A 12,140-nucleotide genomic window follows, 5' to 3' on the forward strand; every position below is an offset into this window, starting at 1 on the left:
ATGTCGTGAGCTTCTTAGCCAAGCGCATACTATCTATAGATAAAATTGGGTCACCTAGCTCCAGTTTGCCGTATTGCAGGGTGCGCTGGAAGCGGCAGCGTGTTGAAATCCAGCAAGTTATGTAGTTGATAAAAACTAGACAAGCATGTAGTAAAATAAACGTTTTGGTGTCTGATGAAGAAAAAAAAATAATTGTAATGTTAAAATGCGATGATTAATAATTGTTTTGAGATGACATAAGGTGGAAGAATTAATTGCGACGATTTTATTATAAGTAATATTTTGTTTGAATATAACTGGAGTAGACGACTTTTAACTACCGTACCCTGATCAAATATTTTTCTTTTTTTTTTTTGTTTTTTTTTTTTTAATTCTGGACATACCTTTTTACTTCATGTCTCCATGGCATGAGTTAACAAAGAACAACCTCAACTATTCAACAATTCTTTAAACCGAATCCTCTTGTAATTCAAGAAAGACTTCTTTAAATTTTTTAAGTCTTAGGTTTAATAATTTTTGATAACTTGTAGTAAAGTAGTCCTTCAGATATATTAGTATTAGGCTTATGGGGATAGAGTTTATCCCAGTTTCTCTAGTGGGAAAAGGACAATAGCAATGTCTTGCTAACCTTTTGATAGGACGCTTGTCTATCTTTAACTTAAAGTTTAAGTACTCTACATCAGATTTAATGGAGACCTGGCTACCCAATCACTGGTGGGTGAACAGGCGGGGGGTCAGAACATTTTTTTTTTTTGGCTTCACCCAGGATCAATCTATGTGCCTTTGCTTGTGAAGTGAGTGCTCTACCAACTGAGCTGTCTGTCGGGGACCCCTTTTGAAAAGTTGAGGGCATCCTTCATCATCATCATTGCCTTTTTCACCCTGGGTCAGGGTATAGGCCACATACAAACAGTTCCCATCCTTCTCTACCCTGAGCTAACTAAATCTCGTTCCATGTTTCCCGTGGCCTTTCAGGTCATCCTAACTTGTTGATATTCATTTTAAAGTAAAACAGTTCCAGAAATATAGTCAAAGAAAGATATTTAGTCAGCGTAGTTGTTGATGGTACATTTGAAAGACTTCTATTACTCGTTATTAACCAGTTAACTGTCTTTACTCTGGAAAAACATGTATTTAAAAATTTGGCCAGAAAACTCATCCTTCAAATATCGATCCACTTAAATGACTCATCTTGGCAAAAAACTCTCAAACTTGGGACTTCGCGAAGTCTTTCTTGATGTCCCAGGTTTAAGAGTTTTTGCCAAGATGAGGGTCGTTTAAACCATCGATATTGGAAGGACGAGATTTCTGGCCAAATTTTTAAATACAAGTTTTTTCCAGTGCAAGGCAGTGGACTGTTAAGATACAATTTAATAGATGTTAAATACATGGGAACAAATCAGAAACAGCAACTGATAATGAAAGAGAAAGTTAAAATGCAGAATAGCGATATACAATGGTACATACAATACTAACACAGTTTGCACATAGTATTGTACAATATAACACGTTAAACCGGGCTTATTTCATATACTATACCGTAGATTATAATATGTCAGTTTATTGTAATAACAGAAAATAAAAGAAATATGTACGGCTAATAACAATCCGATCAATTTAGTTATGATTGAATACAAGAAAAATATAAAATAAAATAACAAAAGGTAAATTCTGCTCGTTGTCTTAGCTGTACATTAAAACAACACAAACAAACAAAAAAGAAACTTTCTGATCTATTCTGCCGTACTCTGCAAAAACCCATATTTAAAAAAGATTGGCCAGAAAACTCATCCTTCAAATATCAATCAATTTAAAAGACCCTCATCTTGGCAAAAACTCTCAAACCTGAGACTTCGCGAAGTCCCAGGTTTGAGAGTTTTAGCCAAGATGCGGGTCTTTTAAATTTATTGATATTTGAAGGACGAGTTTTCTGGCCAAATTTATAAATAGGGGTTTTTCTAGAAAACGGCAGTATTAGTTAGGCTCAAGGAACCGGAGCTTATTCCAGTTTATGAAATGTTAAGTGGATGGATACTCTAAGACAATTTGCTTGCTATCGTCCTTTTGAATAAGATGCTAGTCTATCACAAAGTACTATCTGCCTGGTGTAATAGATCCAACAACCAAAATCACAGTTGGCCGGACAGAAGGATTTAAACAAATTTCAATGGCGCTCAAAGGCTCGATTGTTCTACCTACTCGAGCCCTTGTACTTTGTACATTGAAGTTACAGACATCAGATTTAAAAATAAAATTGTTACAATGTTGTGGTTTTATCAATGATGTGTTAAGTACAAATTTACACCAAGGTCGAGTGAGGAAATGTATCATTTCAGATAAATATTAACATCAGAATGCACACCGCTCTCTACTAAGATGTCTGAAAATGCCTGATAATGTCTGAAAATGCCGCCTGATTTTGTCTGAAAATGCCTGATAATAACGGGAAATGGAGTAGAGAAGTGCTAGAAGACAATAGCAGAGAACACAAACTTTCCTGGTGATGGGGAATTCAACCCAGGATCTGACTATTAACATAAACCAGACCTGCAGACTATAACGAATAATTCGTAGAATTACGAAATGTTGGCTCCAATTTCAGAATTTCATGAGTATCTCTATAAAAACTTATTGAAAAGGAGAATCGATGCCAGACTACATAAGTTTAATTGAAGAAGGCAATAGGCCGAAACGTAGTTTATTTAGTGTTGTTCCCTTATATATGAGTCACATTTACTCACTTTATCTTTCCATTTTATTGACTGATTTAGGCACCTCTAGATTTTTTGTGTTTTTTTTTAGAGTTTTATTTAATCCTTGTGAGTGAGGATAACTTGATTTTTTAAAAGTTAATCCTAACTGCAATTTTTACCTTGTGAGTGAAGGTAACTTGTTGATTTTTAAAGTTAACGATAGTAACTACTATCTACAATTTTTATTGCCCCAAAATAAGAATATTTAGATTTTCAAGAAGGCAGATCAGTATTACGCACTTCCACCTGACAATGTGATAAACGCTCTACAATTGGTACTAACCACCATTCGTGGCCAGGCGGAGTTGCCGTAGCAGTCAGGTTTTTGGGTTCAACTCCCCATTACCGCAAAAAGGTTTTTAAATCTCTATTGCCACCTGACACCTCTCTACACTATCTGCTCCACTCACTTTTCTGAAAATGCCTGAAAACTGCGGAGTTGTTTAATAACAAAGAATCAAAACACAATCACTGTAACTGTAACACAACTGTTCCTATATCAATATGAATGAAATAACAAGTACATATAATTTATTATAGTTCAATAATTGTCATAATGTCATTTACTGCTCATTTGTCATATTATTACATCAATATACATACCTGCCAACCCTTCAATCTTTTGGCGGAATTGTTACGATTTTCGATCTTACTTTCCACCATAGTGTCTAAAATTCCAATTTTTCAAAAATATTGATAATAATAACAAGAGGGAGAGAAAAAAAGGGTAAAAAAAGCAAATACATGTTTAACTCCCTCCTTACCAGTCAGTTTCAGAATTTTCCCCTAAACTTCACACCCACCTAACACAAAAAAAAAAAATGTTTTTCTTACTAAAACTAAAACAGAAAAGCAACAAGTACATTCTATACATAATATTAATCAGCAAAATGATCTCTACTCTCCAAAACTGTCAAGTTTGTATAGGAAATTTTCTATGACGGGCACAAGAAATCAGATGAGAAAATTGTTGGTTGCATCGTAACGAATAAAATATGACGAGTTTCCTGTAGTTGGTAAGGAGAGGGTTATAAAGGGAGGTAAGTAGTAAGTAGGAAGATTAATTGCTCCCACCTGCCCATTTCATCCCCTAACACACGAGATCATGAATTGTGATCATGTTGCCAACGGTGCTAGAAATCTTCCTTAATGTTTTTGGTAACAAAGTTCGTTGTATATTGAAAGATACTAACAAAAGAGTGAAAATGGAGAGGCTTCGTACGGGAACAAACTGTTTTGTTCTCATACGAAGCCTCTCCATTTTCACTCTTTCGTTAGTATTTTACGATCACCGGTTTCAGGCAGCTCTACCGTTTTCCATTCTTGTATATTGAAAGGAACTTTTCAAAAATTAAAAATTCCTGTTATTATTATTACTTAGTTTTATTTTTACATTTATTTATTATTTAAATTTGCCAATAACTTTAAGGTCAATATCTATATATGCCTATGTTTGGCGTGTTTGTATACAGTATAAATATAAAAATAAACTGGCAAAGTGATGACAAATGTTTTATGTCTCTCACTCCTGAGGTTAATTTTTTTTTTTAATTCCTTTTATTTTTGTCTTAAATTCAAATTCCTGTTTTCAGAGGTTCTGATTCCACGTTTGGAATGAGGAGGGTTGGCCGGTCTGCTATATATAATTTTATTACTTTTTCTATAAAATTCATTCTCAATACTTCAATCATACTTCAATAACTGTCAGTATTTTGTGCGCCCAAAGCCCTCTGTCCATTGAGGGGTAAATGCTCTGTATAAAAGTTTATTATTATTTTACGTCTGAACCTTTGATAGGATACAACCACTGTTTGGATTCAGACTCCAAATCACATTAAATGGCAAATTAAAAAGTAAAAATTTAAAAGATATGAATGAGGTAAAGCTCAAGTGACAAGGCGTGAAAAAGAAATAATTATAATTTTATTTTTATGCCATAGCCCATTGATTATATAACTTTTAAAATGTTATCGATGAATTAACGTTTCATAGAGTATTTAAAGGTTTTAAAAAGCCGAATAGTTCTGATACAGTTCGATTAAATTAAATTTTGAGTTTTTATAAACATTTTAAAATCTAGTTTGGCATCATGTCTTTTCTCACCAATGTTTTGAGTTAGATTAAGATAATGTTGATAGTTTAACCCTTTAAACTGTGGGCGTTTTCCTTTTTCTGTAAAATCAGAACTCCTATATATTGAAATAATTTGGTACATTATCAGGTCATAGATATATCGTTTTTCGTATTCAATTGAAAATAATGAATACTGACAGGGGAAATGTAAACAATTCACATCTTTTGAATTCAATCTTTGATAGATCCAGAATTGAATTATCTACATACCTAGCCAGCTATTGATATTGCTCACCAATATCTGAACTGATAAAGATCTGAACAAGTGTATATGAAAGGTGCCAATAAAGGTAGCACGTCTGACCGTTAATCAGTTAATCAGAAGGTCTGAGGTTCGATTCCCAGTCCAGGTAGACTGATCAGTTGGGAAGGGTTTTTTTTCTTGTATTTTTCTTTCTTGCTTTGTCTGGCACCTTTCATACACACTTGTTCAGATCTTTATCTTACACTGGTGCCTGCTCTTTAATTTCTTAATTCAATATTTGAACTGAACTACACTCCGATGAAACAAGAAGTTAATCACCGGTTTATAAAGTCAATCTCAAGTTTTTTCTTATAAGCAGATGTCGGGTGTTATTTTTGATAACTTTGTTTTATCAAATGGATCACGGTTTCGGAATGGACATTTATATATATATATATATATATATATATATATATAATATATATATATATATATATATATATAAACAATTCTCTCGCTTCACTATTACAGTTACAGTTATAATTATAATAAAGATTAAATGCAACACGATGACAGTCTTTTGTGAAATAAATGGATGCTTCACGTGGTGGACATTTGTTATAGAAAAAATATGAATTGATGAATTGTCTCTACCCCTTTTGTTGTCTGGAAAGAAAACTGCAAAACAGGATTTTGAAATGTCTAACCCCCCTTACTTTCTTATTCTTATGCATTATTCTTTTTTTTTTGGGGGGGGGGGGGCATTTATTACAACCCTTTAAAAAGATTTTCTTTTTCACCATTGTTACAATTAGTTTACCATGTTGTTGAGTTGTAATTTCATATGAATATGTTAGACAGTTTAAAGGAATTGAACGGATTATGAATGTGATGAATCAATTTCATTTTAAGTCTTTTTTTCTCTTTTGTGCAAAGTAAAAAAAAAATAGCAACACATTATAAAAACAATCCTGTCAAAATAATAATGATAATGGTAATACTATTTATAATGGTGATGATGATGATAATGATAGTTAATAATAATAATAATAATAATATAATAATATAATATAATAATAATAATATATAATAATAATAATATAATAATAATAATAATAATAATAATAATAATAATAATAATAATAATAATAATAATAATAATAATATAATAATAATACCAATAATAACAGCAATATTGATAACATTAACAATAATATAAAAAAAAACATGAAATACAAGAGCTAAAAAATCACCACCTCCTTCCAAAATAGAAATCACAAAAGTTTACATTTTTGATGCTTTATTTTTTAAAATGTCAATTATAGTAAGAATAATCTCATCTCGTGTTGAAATGAAATGAATTGATACTCTCGACAAGTAACAAGATTTGTAACAAGATTTTAATTAAGATTTTCAATTACTTTCCTGCTCTACATTGTCATCGTTTGCTTCGATCATATAAATATAAACAGTTCAGTGAGATCCTGTTAAAGCCCAAAGTCGTCGGGCCTGAAAATTATTTTTTTTTCCATCATCAATGGAAAACACTTCGGTAAAGATCAGAAAATATGGGACCGACAAGAGGTGTTGACTTTAAGCAGATGGTGACTTTATCCATTATTAATGGAAAACACTGACTTAGGTACAGATCAGACAATTTTGGACCACCAAGAGGTATTGGCTTTAAGCAATGGTGACTTTATCCATTATTAATGGAAAACACTCAGGTAAAGATCAGAAAATATGGGACCAACAAGAGGTGTTGACTTTAAGCAATGGTGACTTTGTCCATTATTAATGGAAAACACTGACTTAGGTACAGATCAGACAATTTTGGATCAACAAGAGGTGTTGACTTAAAGCAGATGGTGACTTTATCTATTATTAATGGAAAACACTGACTTAGGTACAGATCAGACAATTTTGGATCAACAAGAGGTGTTGGCTTTAAGCAATGGTGACTTTATCAACGTTATCCATTATTATTATCATTAATGGAAAACACTGACTTAGGTACAGATCAGACAATTTTGGACCAACAAGAGGTGTTGAATTTAAGCAGATGGTGACTTTATCCATTATTAATGGAAAACACTGACTTAGGTACAGATCAGACAATTTTGGACCGACAAGAGGTGTTGACTTTAAGCAATGTTGACTTTTAGAGTGTTGACTTTATGCGAATTCCCCTGTCATTGTATGGTAGAATGTTGTTGTGTCTATGTAGAAAATCTGGTCAGAATGTGCCTTGATACATCCACTGTACTGTATATTCATTTCAAGCGTGGTGAAATATGTGAGGCTGGCTCAGAAAACCCGGGAAGATGCGGCAAGCTTTGATTTGAGATATGAGCCAAAATCGAAGATAGAGTGTTTTCCATAGCAACAAATTTTATTCAGAAAAAAATAATTCATAATTTGGGTTCTAATAGATGTGGTCTACACCACTGCATGCATAACTCAATTTATGAAATTTGTGCATCTTTCCGGAATTTCTCAGCCAGTCACACATCTTATTAAAATATTATGCCTTTTCCGCCACGACATCATAAGACATTGTCGCCTACGCATTCCACGAAGGAATATACGAGATAACTCAGCAAACAAGATGTCTCATGTCAACATGAATCACCCATGTTGTCCAAGTGAGCAAATTGGGGGTTAATAATCTTGCTCAAGGAAAAAAAAGACGAAAGTGCTTGAAGCGGGGCTCGAACCCGGGTCATTCCGGGTCACAGTGCAATGCCCTAACCACTCGGCCACTGTTATAATACTATAACATAAAAAGGAAATGAGTATAAAATCTCACTGATAATGTACTCTGAATACTGGATGGAATAAGTTGTGAGGTTGTTTGTTGTTTGATTCCCATTGATATCATGGGGTTTTCACTAGGTGGTTAAGACACGTTTTGAAGAATTGCTGCAGTCAGAGAATTCCAAAATGTTGGAATTTTCCATCATGGATTAAAAAATCATTCAGAAAATGATGATTTGATTGGCTGTTTGAGTTGTTAAAGACCCAGGTGTCCTGTTTCTTAGATTATCTGATTGGAGTTTAGCAATTCCATTCGTGGATAAAATACATTCAGTGTTTGATTCATATATATATATATATATATATATATATATATATATATATATATATATATATATATATATATATCAAGGAGGGCTTTAGAAAGGAGGCTCGCCTTGGATTTTCAGCCCCCGCTAGTGGGGGCCATTGGTTGGATAACGATTTCAAGCAAAACTACCGCTTTTCTGCCTTGGTACACTTTCCTTGAATGCGCAATAATTGATTCTGTTCTTATAATTTCGGTACTTTATAATAAATTGGTTAATTGGCGACCATAAGTTTTAAATAATATTATTTCTTTTGTCTTGAATGATATGAAAATATACAAAAAGTAGTGAACTATCAAAAATTTCTCAGGAAAGTATGAACTATTTTTCTATGACGCCCTCTTACAAACTGAGTGATTGGGTTTGTTATCTTTTTTGAAATCGAAAGTACGAATCTGATTTCAATATCTTTTAATAACTATGGCTAATTTATCGAACCAGAATCTTTGAAAAGTGGTAAGTACCAATAATAATTGCGTAATAATTATTTAAGACATGTTTAGAATTATCAACTGTAGTTCCTGCAGACGATAGTTGCCATTGTTGTGTTGTTCTGTCGAGTCGCACAGATAATCAGAATCAGACTCCGCCTGATTCGGAATCCGAATCGGATTAAATTACTGTTCCTTATTTTATTACGAATTATGGCCTGCGGCTTTATATTTATATATTTTTTCTATATGGTTAACTGACAAATATTGACTTTATTGTTTTAGTCTAGTGTATATGTCTAGAGGGCCCCTTTGCTCGTCACGTCAACTTCACAACTTTATCTTGAACAGTCCTTTCTATTTCTATTCTATCTAGAACTTGAAGTTGCTAGTTAGTTAAGTTAGTGGGTCTGATATTACCATATCCATATCATATTCATATATGATGGAACTTGGACTCTGACTCTGAATATATAGTTATGCCCATTACATGGATCTGTGTTGCTGATATGATTGTCAATCGTATGGGACTAGTAGCTAAGACTCTTAATATATAGTTTTGCCTCATTGATCTGAGATGTTACTGTTGTTACAGTTACACTCACTCACTCTATTACTATTACTATTATCTCTGTGACTATGGAAAGGAATTATGGATCTGATCTACTCCATTGACTGAAAGGAATGAACTAGTAGTCTGAATATATAGTTTTGTCTCATTGATCTCAGATGAGACTCTATTAAACAACTCTATGACTATGGAAGGGAACTATGGATCTGATTCTGATGCTACTCATTGACTGTACTCTAAGGAATGAACTATAGTAGTCAGATGTTTTATGAATGGCGCATGTTTTTCTAGTTTTTCTAAGATGTCCCTCTATCAAAAGTTGGAAAACTTTGTGTCAACCTCCGAATCAATTTCTCTTAACTGAATAAAGATTTTGGCCCATATTGAATTGTGATGCAATATCACAAAAAAAGATTTCTTCTTCACAACCTATAAAAAGCCACTTTAAAACCGCTGTCATACAATTAGAGATTTTACACTGCTAAATATTTAAACAGTTTCGCACCACAAAGTAAGTATGACTTCATCGTTTTTCAAAAAAATCTTGTGACACAGTAGTTCCGGCGAGTGGTTATGAGTTCACATCATACTATTACAAAAATTACTATTTTCCGAATAAAAGCAAAACACATTAACATAAAGTAACAACTTATGTAGTTTGCATCCAATTTTGACTTTATAATTTATTGCTTTTTATTTACATCACGTCGCAATTACCGAAGACTGATATGAATCTCTAGTTTTAACTTATTTGAACTAGTGATTAAATACTCAAAATTGTCAAATAAACATTGAATGTTTATATTTAACTTTGAAAAATTGTATCTATGCATGACCGATTCACACAGCATTTAAAGTTTTCTTTTAAACCTATAAGCTCTTAAACAATACGATATGATACAGAATCTCTATCGGTTCCTTTCTCGTAAAGCTGCGAAAAGAAGTCTACTTGTATCTATTGATAAGCCATTAAAGAGGACATCTATGGAATTGGAATTTCACAATCAACTCTGAGTTTTGCATGTTATTGTTATTACGTTGTTGTTGAACACAAGCACATTTTGTGGAAACACTGTATCATAAATTGATGAATTTCTACTTTTGACTGGTCTACATTAAATTTATGTACTCCTCTTTGGCATAAATACCAAGCTATTCCTCAAAACTTTGAACTCAAAATAATGTTGGAAGTGCGTAATGTTCACTTTTATTTGTATTCATCAAACACGTATATTGATTGTTATAAAATGTAAACTTGTCTGTCGTTCCTTCATATTCAGATTCTGTACGAACATCATATAAGTTTCAATTAACTGAACATTCCATTTTAACAAATTCTTTCAAAATGGATAAGCGGAAAATCATAATTTCGACACTATAAATTATTTTTGAGTTCAGATCCTCACCCGTTATCGATTTTAATATAGCTGTAATAAGCGAAATACTTTCCTATTGTTTTGTTTTTTAAGTCGTGATAAAACATTTTTATTAAGACAAAATGATCCAGAGTTTCATACAAATTTTTGCAGCTGTACATCGTGAACAGCTAGCTGAGAAAAAGAAGAACAAGACGCACCCCTTATTAACAATCCGACTATTGTACTCTGAATATATATTGATCTGATATGTTACTTTATTAATTAAGTCTATGAATATGGAATGGAATGGAACTATGAATTTGATGCTACTCCATTGACTATATTGAATGAACCAGTACTCTGAATGTTTTTCCTCACATGAACTTTTGCCTCTTGTTGGTCTGATGTTCATGGACGTGATTTGTTAGCAAATTCAAGATGGGGAAAATTGTGGTGTTGCGAATTACAATGGTAACTACAATAAAGCCAACAAATGTTGTGTGTTCAGATTGCCTATAAAGAGGAACCAGACCGGTAAACATGGTTAAACAAATCCCTCCTCGTGATGATATTGAGCCACATCCGACAAAATTTGTTATTTGTGAAAGACATTGGTCTGCAGGTGTTCCAATGAAAATTCTACCTGGCATTCCGATCGTCCCTTATAGGGATGAAATAGTGTTTAAAAAAATTAATAAATTCGAGAGATCCTAATTACAACTACTATATGTAGTGCATCCCTTAGTAGATATTTCGGTATTCATATTTTTCTTGGGATCATCCTCCGCAGATTACCTCCCTTTGTTGATATCATACATCTCCTTTCCCCTTCATCTAATTGTTCATCCTCTTCCTCATAATCACATTACATGTACATTCATTAATCAAGCTTCTAAAGAAATCATCCTGAATCAATCACTATAACTATAAGGTCAGTTTTTAGAATATCTAACTACTCATCCTTTCCGTTTCTTGGCTACTCCTATTCACTGCTGATAATAATAATCATTAAATATTTTTTTGGACCCAGAATTCACAATCACTCTCTAAAAAGGTAGATCTTGCCATATAATGCCCCTGCTGTTATTTTGGTGTAAATTTTCTATATTTTTTTGTTGGCCCCCACTAGCGTTGCCTGAAGATTCCATATGATTGTCCTTTCAGTATAGTTGTCCTTGATATATATATATATATATATATATTATATATATATATATATATATATATATATATATATATATATATATATATATATATATATATATATATAATATGAGATGTTGACGAGTTGTTAAAGGCCCCGTGGTCTTACATCGGATTGAATATTCCATTCATGGATAAAATACATTCATGTTTGATTCACTATTATGAGATTTTGACTAGTTGGTAAAGAAACACGTTTTGAAGAATTACTATTGTCTTAGATCTGCTTTTATTGGAGTAAAGCGATTTCATTCATAACTCAAAGACGTTCAGTGTTTGATTCACTAGTACAGTACTCGTTGGATTCTAGCACGCTATCGAGAAAAGCCGAAAAACGTGAAAGAATCCGATGCTCATGAGAGGTAGCCAATACATTCGGTCA

This window comes from Berghia stephanieae, chromosome 1 (assembly GCF_034508935.2).
Source record: "Berghia stephanieae isolate SIO BIC M18660-M18661 chromosome 1, UCSD_Bste_1.3, whole genome shotgun sequence".
Classification (NCBI taxonomy): domain Eukaryota; kingdom Metazoa; phylum Mollusca; class Gastropoda; order Nudibranchia; family Aeolidiidae; genus Berghia; species Berghia stephanieae.